Source organism: Engystomops pustulosus, chromosome 7 (genome assembly GCF_040894005.1).
Source record: "Engystomops pustulosus chromosome 7, aEngPut4.maternal, whole genome shotgun sequence".
In the NCBI taxonomy this organism is placed as follows: domain Eukaryota; kingdom Metazoa; phylum Chordata; class Amphibia; order Anura; family Leptodactylidae; genus Engystomops; species Engystomops pustulosus.
This window is the reverse complement of record NC_092417.1, coordinates 138173828-138179574: the sequence shown is the minus strand read 5'-3', so window position 1 is coordinate 138179574 and position 5747 is coordinate 138173828. Positions and strand designations below refer to the sequence as shown.

The following is a 5747-nucleotide window of genomic DNA, read 5'->3' as shown; positions in this document are numbered from 1 at the left end:
TCGAGGTTGAGATAAAATGAAGTATCCTTCTTCCTTCCATAAAGCTGGGTCTGGTACAACAGATAAGAATAAGCGTCCAGGTAACAAATCATATACTACACTACTCAATACAATGGTATAATGGCCGTGGGAAGAAGGGAAAGGATACCCTACTGCATAATATATCACAGTGCTTTGCTGAAATACACTGAAAACAGGTCATTACAGCCATGTGAACATGGTCTAAGATGGCGGTACCGTCATACATGGAGACGTAGACCAGTCACCGCGCCGGGAAGACGCACACATATATGTGGCTCTGCTGCCCCCCGGTGGCCGTATCGTCGCAGTGTTGTGTTATGCCCAGAAAACAAACGCGCGCTGTGATCCCGGTTATCAGCGCTTGCCCTCCGTTCTGCTACTACTCTATGACGTCTCACTCAAGTCACTATGACGTAGAATGTCTAGAACTCTCCTCCTATAATCCCAGTATCTGAACGCACAGACTAGAAAGCGCGACGCCCGCATGTGTCACGCATATGACAGTTCTGCACTCAAAAGGTCTAATTCCATATCAAAATTGATATGGAATTGATCTATGGCGGCAAAACGGAGTTCTATCCGGTGCTGAGGTAAATCCTGACACACAGCGCGGGCCCGCGTTTTTTCTCTGCAGACGTCATATGTGCTGCTACATGGGGAGGCTTCATGTACAGTCACCGCGCTCTTTCCAGCGTGGTGTCAGGATGGCCGAGTGGTCTAAGGCGCCAGACTCAAGATCAAATTCTTCCCTGACTGGGTGTTCTGGTCTCCGAATGGAGGCGTGGGTTCAAATCCCACTTCTGACACATCTCTTTTTTTATCTGAATTTAAAAGAAAATTTTTATTTTCAGTCGTCAATATAATTTAATTTTGTCTCTCTTTTCCTAAAACTATAACTGAAAGCATAATTAACAGTTTGATCACTGTAATTTTGTGTTTATGCTGGTGCCAATTATCATTGTTGCATGGTTTACTACTGAATTAAATAGTGTGTTTATTTCTGTAATATTTATGTAGTATATTATAGTTTTGACTTTTAATTAATTTAGTTTACAGTCTTTCTCTATATATACATAGGTATTTATTGTGGGGGAATAATATAAGGGAGAGCTGTGGCACAAAATAGGGGGAAGCTGGGGCACACGAGTGTGTGGGGGGCGTTGATACGGCCACACATTTTGTCCCATAAAGGAAGGGTCGGTCCGGCCCATTGGGGGGCCGGGTAATTCCCCGGTCGGCACCCGACACCTGGCACTATGGGAGGGGCCTCCGTTTGGATCCATCGGTGGCCCCTGCCAATGGCCTCTCGAGTACTATAACTGCAGCCAAAGCTCTCAGTGCGACGTGGCCGGGTGCTTTTCAACAGGGGCTGGCAGGCTATATACTACAGGGGGCTGGCTGGCTGTATACTACTGGGGGCTGGCAGGCTATATACTACAGGGGGGCTGGCAGGCTATATACTACAGGGGGCTGGCTGTATACTACTGGGGGCTGGCTGGCTGTATACTACAGGGTGGCTGGCAGGCTATATACTACAGGGGGCTGGCTGGCTGTATACTACAGGGGGGCTGGCAGGCTATATACTACAGGGGGCTGGCTGTATACTACTGGGGGCAGGCTGTATACTACAGCGGGCTGCCTGTCTGTATACTATACATTATACTGTAAGTAACTGTGGTATTTTTAGGAGCGCAGTGAGGGGGATCTGTTTCCCAGAGTTGAACACATCTGCCAGAAAATTCTGCAACTAGATTTTACGTCGATTCTGGATTTGAAGGAGAAGACAAGTCACCTGTGAGGTACTGGATCGTACTTCTTCCTGTGTCAGATCTGTATTGTAGTCACTGACTTACCTTCTAGTGCAGGGGTCGCAGGCCACATGCGGCCCGCGGACTGTTTCTAACCAGCCCCCATCGCTTGGAGTGCCAGCGCCCCCCGCAGCCTTCAACAGTCGGGCAGTAGCCTCCGTCCGGACAGGAAGCTCCTGCTCGTCACTGTATAGTGCTCGAAGTGGCCGGGAACGGACGCTCGATCACTATTACTGCAGCGATGTGGCCAGAAGACAACCCCGGCGCACATCACTCCATGAACTGGGCTGCGCAGCTGCATGACAACATCGTCACACGGCCGTGCACCCCTTCCTGTCCGGACGCGGCAAGAAGATAGAAGACGGGTGGCGGGAGACTGAGGTGAGTACAACATGTTTTTTTCTTTTTTAAACTGCAGTAGAAAGATTGTGACGGCCGGGGCAGCATGAGAATAATTAATTATGAGGGGCAGCACAGGATATAATTATGGGGGGGCAGCATAGGAAATAATTAATGGTGGGGGGCAGCGTATGAAATAATTAATGGTGGGCGGGGGCATAGGAAATAATTAATGGTGGGGGGCAGCAGAGGAAATAATTTTGAGGGGCAGCATATGAAATAATTAATGGTGGGGTGCAGCATAGGAAGTAATTAATGGTGGAGGGGCGTAGGAAATAATTAATGGTGGAGGGGCAGCATAGGAAATAATGGTGGGGGACAGCATAGGAAATAATTAATTATGAGGGGCAGCATATGAAATAATCAATGGTGGGGGGCAGCATAGGAAATAATTAATGGTGGGGGGGGGGGCATAAGAAATAATTAATTATGAGGGGCAGTCTATTAATTAATGGGGGGGAGGGAAGCATTATTCAATAATTAATGGAGAGGGGTCCCAGTATATTTAATAATTAATTGACACAATTAATTAATTAATTGGGCCAATATATAAAATAGTTCACAAGGGGGTGCAGTATATTAAATAATTGAGGGGAAGCCCAGTGTATTACAGATGTGGTCACATGTACCGCTATTTATTTTTAAACTTTAGTCTGGCCCTCCAACGGTCTGAGACGGACAGTGAACGGGCCCCTATGTAAAATGTTTGGGGACCCCTGTTCTAGTGTGAGACTGCTCTCAGAGTATGCACTGTTATATCTATAGGGCCAGAGAGCCAGGTGTGACTTGTCTATGTGGTGCGTGGACGCCAGAGTACAGTTATTGTCATCAGTTCTTATAAAGGTTTTCATAATTAACTTATTGGAAGGTTGGTCACAGTGCAAACACTTACATCCCCAACCACAGCCCAGTAACCAGCAGAAAGCCCTGGAAACCAGGGGTAACTCTTATACTATCCCTAACCACAGCCCAGCCAGCAGCAGAAAGCCCGGGACACCAGGGGTAACTCTTATACTATCCCTAACCACAGCCCAGCCACCAGCAGAAAGCCAGGGACACCAGGGGTAACTCTTATACTATCCCTAACCACAGCCCAGCCAGCAGCAGAAAGCCCGGGACACCAGGGGTAACTCTTATACTATCCCTAACCACAGCCCAGCCAGCAGCAGAAAGCCCGGGACACCAGAGGTAACTCTTATACTATCCCTAGCATTAATGGCCTGAGATAACGTCACCACTGCAGCCCGTGTACACAGACCAAGAGCCGAGCACTAGCGGAGAGGGAGGGAGAAAGGGATTAGCTTATCCTTTACTTCACTGTCCCGCAGTGATTAGAAATCCCCTCATCCCAAAATATTTCTATGTAATAGTAGGTGGGCCCCCAAAATCAATTTCACTGATGGGCCCCAGGCACCCCTGTCCGACCCTGCATAAAGGCCTCGGTCACGGTGAGCACACAGTGGGGCAGATTTATCAAGCTGTTTAAAAGTTAGAATGTTCTTAGTTGCCCATGGCAACCAATTACAGCTCAGTTTTCATTTTACCAGTGCTCATGATTATTTTATAAGGGAGCTGTGATTGGTTACCATGGGCAACTAAGAACATTATAACTTTTAGATAGCTTGATAAATCTGCCCCAGTGTCTCACCACACCAGGACTGAGCTACTCAGTTTTCTATGTATATAAGAAGGAGATTCAAGGCAGCACAACCTCTGTAGCCGGGTGCAGGATCCGCAATCCGTGGCAAAGGATTCTTGATATATTAAAGAAAAAGCAGCAGCACTCCGGTGGTGAATCAAAGCTGGGTGATCTTTATTTCAAGGGTGCAACGTTTCGGTGTGTCCACCTTTTTCAAGCATGTAGAGAGGAGGGTAAGGAGTGCTCATGCACCCTCCCTCCTAAACCCCACAGTATGCTCATACAGGCCGGAATCCACACAAGTTCATGTGCATGAGGCTTTAGTATGAATGGGGGGCCTCAATGTGAGGGGAGATGAGGGCCCCAAGGGGTAAGGGATTACACTGTGGGGGGATGGAGTAAGAGGCAGTGCACAAGGTGGGGTTAAAATTTTTGTCCCTTTCGCTGCTGCAATAGTTAAGAGGCATATCTAGAGATGCGTCATTTTCTGCCCTCCGGTACCATGGCAGTGGTATATTGAAGCAGTGCACCTTGGCATTGGGCACACAACTGTATTTCGGGGATGTTTGCTAGGCGTCTCTATGCTTTTCTTTAGGCTCATACACACAGTGCTGGCTTCCACAGCCCCATGTACATTGTACGTTACGTTTGCATTGTGTTTACAAACGCAATGCAAATTCAAGTGGGGGTGGATCTAGGCTCCACCTCCTCCAAATTATTAAAAAATCACTAGAATCAGTGGGTGTTATTTATGACACGCATGTTGCGGCAGCATATTATATTACCACGCCCTTCGTGCACACTGGATATATTGATCCATTACAGGGGGCACTGGAGTATTTAATTACAGGGAACACTGTATGTATTTTATTAGGGGACTGTATGTATGGATTTGTTATTGGGGCCCCTGCACATATGTAAATTTGAGAGGGTTGTAGAGATGGTAAATCATTTGAGATATTACATATATTTATATTTCTGCACAGAGCTTGGCACTGGTGATGTATTTCTGTATTGAGCCCAGTTCTGATGCTGTTTATTTCTACTGAGCCTGGTTCTGGGCCTTCTAATTGATACTGAGATTGTTTCTGGTACTGTATCTATGTACAAACCTCTGCTCTGGTGCTGTATTTCAGTATGGACCTTGGTTCTGGATTATATATGTATTGTGCTGTTAAAATAATTGATGGGAGACACAGCATCGCACTAAAGGAGCGCGATGCACAGAGGAGCAGGGCTGGTGCTGAGGCTGGCTCTATAGATTTGGCGGTCACGTAACCGGCGGGTCTAAAGGGGTTAATCAGAGCTGTGGGGTCTAACTAGACCCAGTCCAGCTCTGATCAGAATCCTCAGTGACAGGTGGTTGTTTCCCCTGTAACTGAGGCTCTTATAGAATAAATATTCAAAAAATACATTCACATTTCCCCATATAATAAATAAAAATCCCCCGCTACACAAAACAAAACATCGCCAAGACTATACATATTATATCTCAACAAACAACCCCAAAAAATCGGGAATTTACTAATAATGTTCATTTTGAGTTCATTTTAAAATTAACCCCTTCCCGACAAAGAGTACTGCATCGCGGGAGGTGCGTTCCCGCAATTTGCAGTACTATTACGTAAAAAACTTCTGGTGCCGGCTCCTGAACTGAGCCAGCACCAGAAGCTGCGGGTGCCGGCTGCGGGTGTCGGACAGCCGCCTCTAACACCCGCGGGGCATTTCCTCTATATTAGTTTTTTTCCAGTAAAATTGTAAAAATAAATGAGAAACTATATAAATGAGTTATCACTGTAATCGTAGTGACCTATAGAATAAAGATAATATAGTATTTTTAGTGTACGACCCCCAAAAAGTACAAAAAGAAAGGAAACCAA

At 46.4% G+C, this 5747-nt stretch overlaps 1 non-coding gene across 1 annotated transcript; it reads left to right on the top strand.

Annotated features, from left to right (window-relative positions):
• Positions 1 to 719: 719 nt before the first annotated feature.
• Positions 720 to 827, top strand: TRNAL-CAA (transfer RNA leucine (anticodon CAA)). Its single transcript has 2 exons — positions 720 to 757; positions 782 to 827. It is a non-coding gene; the product is annotated as a tRNA-Leu (tRNA).
• Positions 828 to 5747: the final 4920 nt, after the last annotated feature.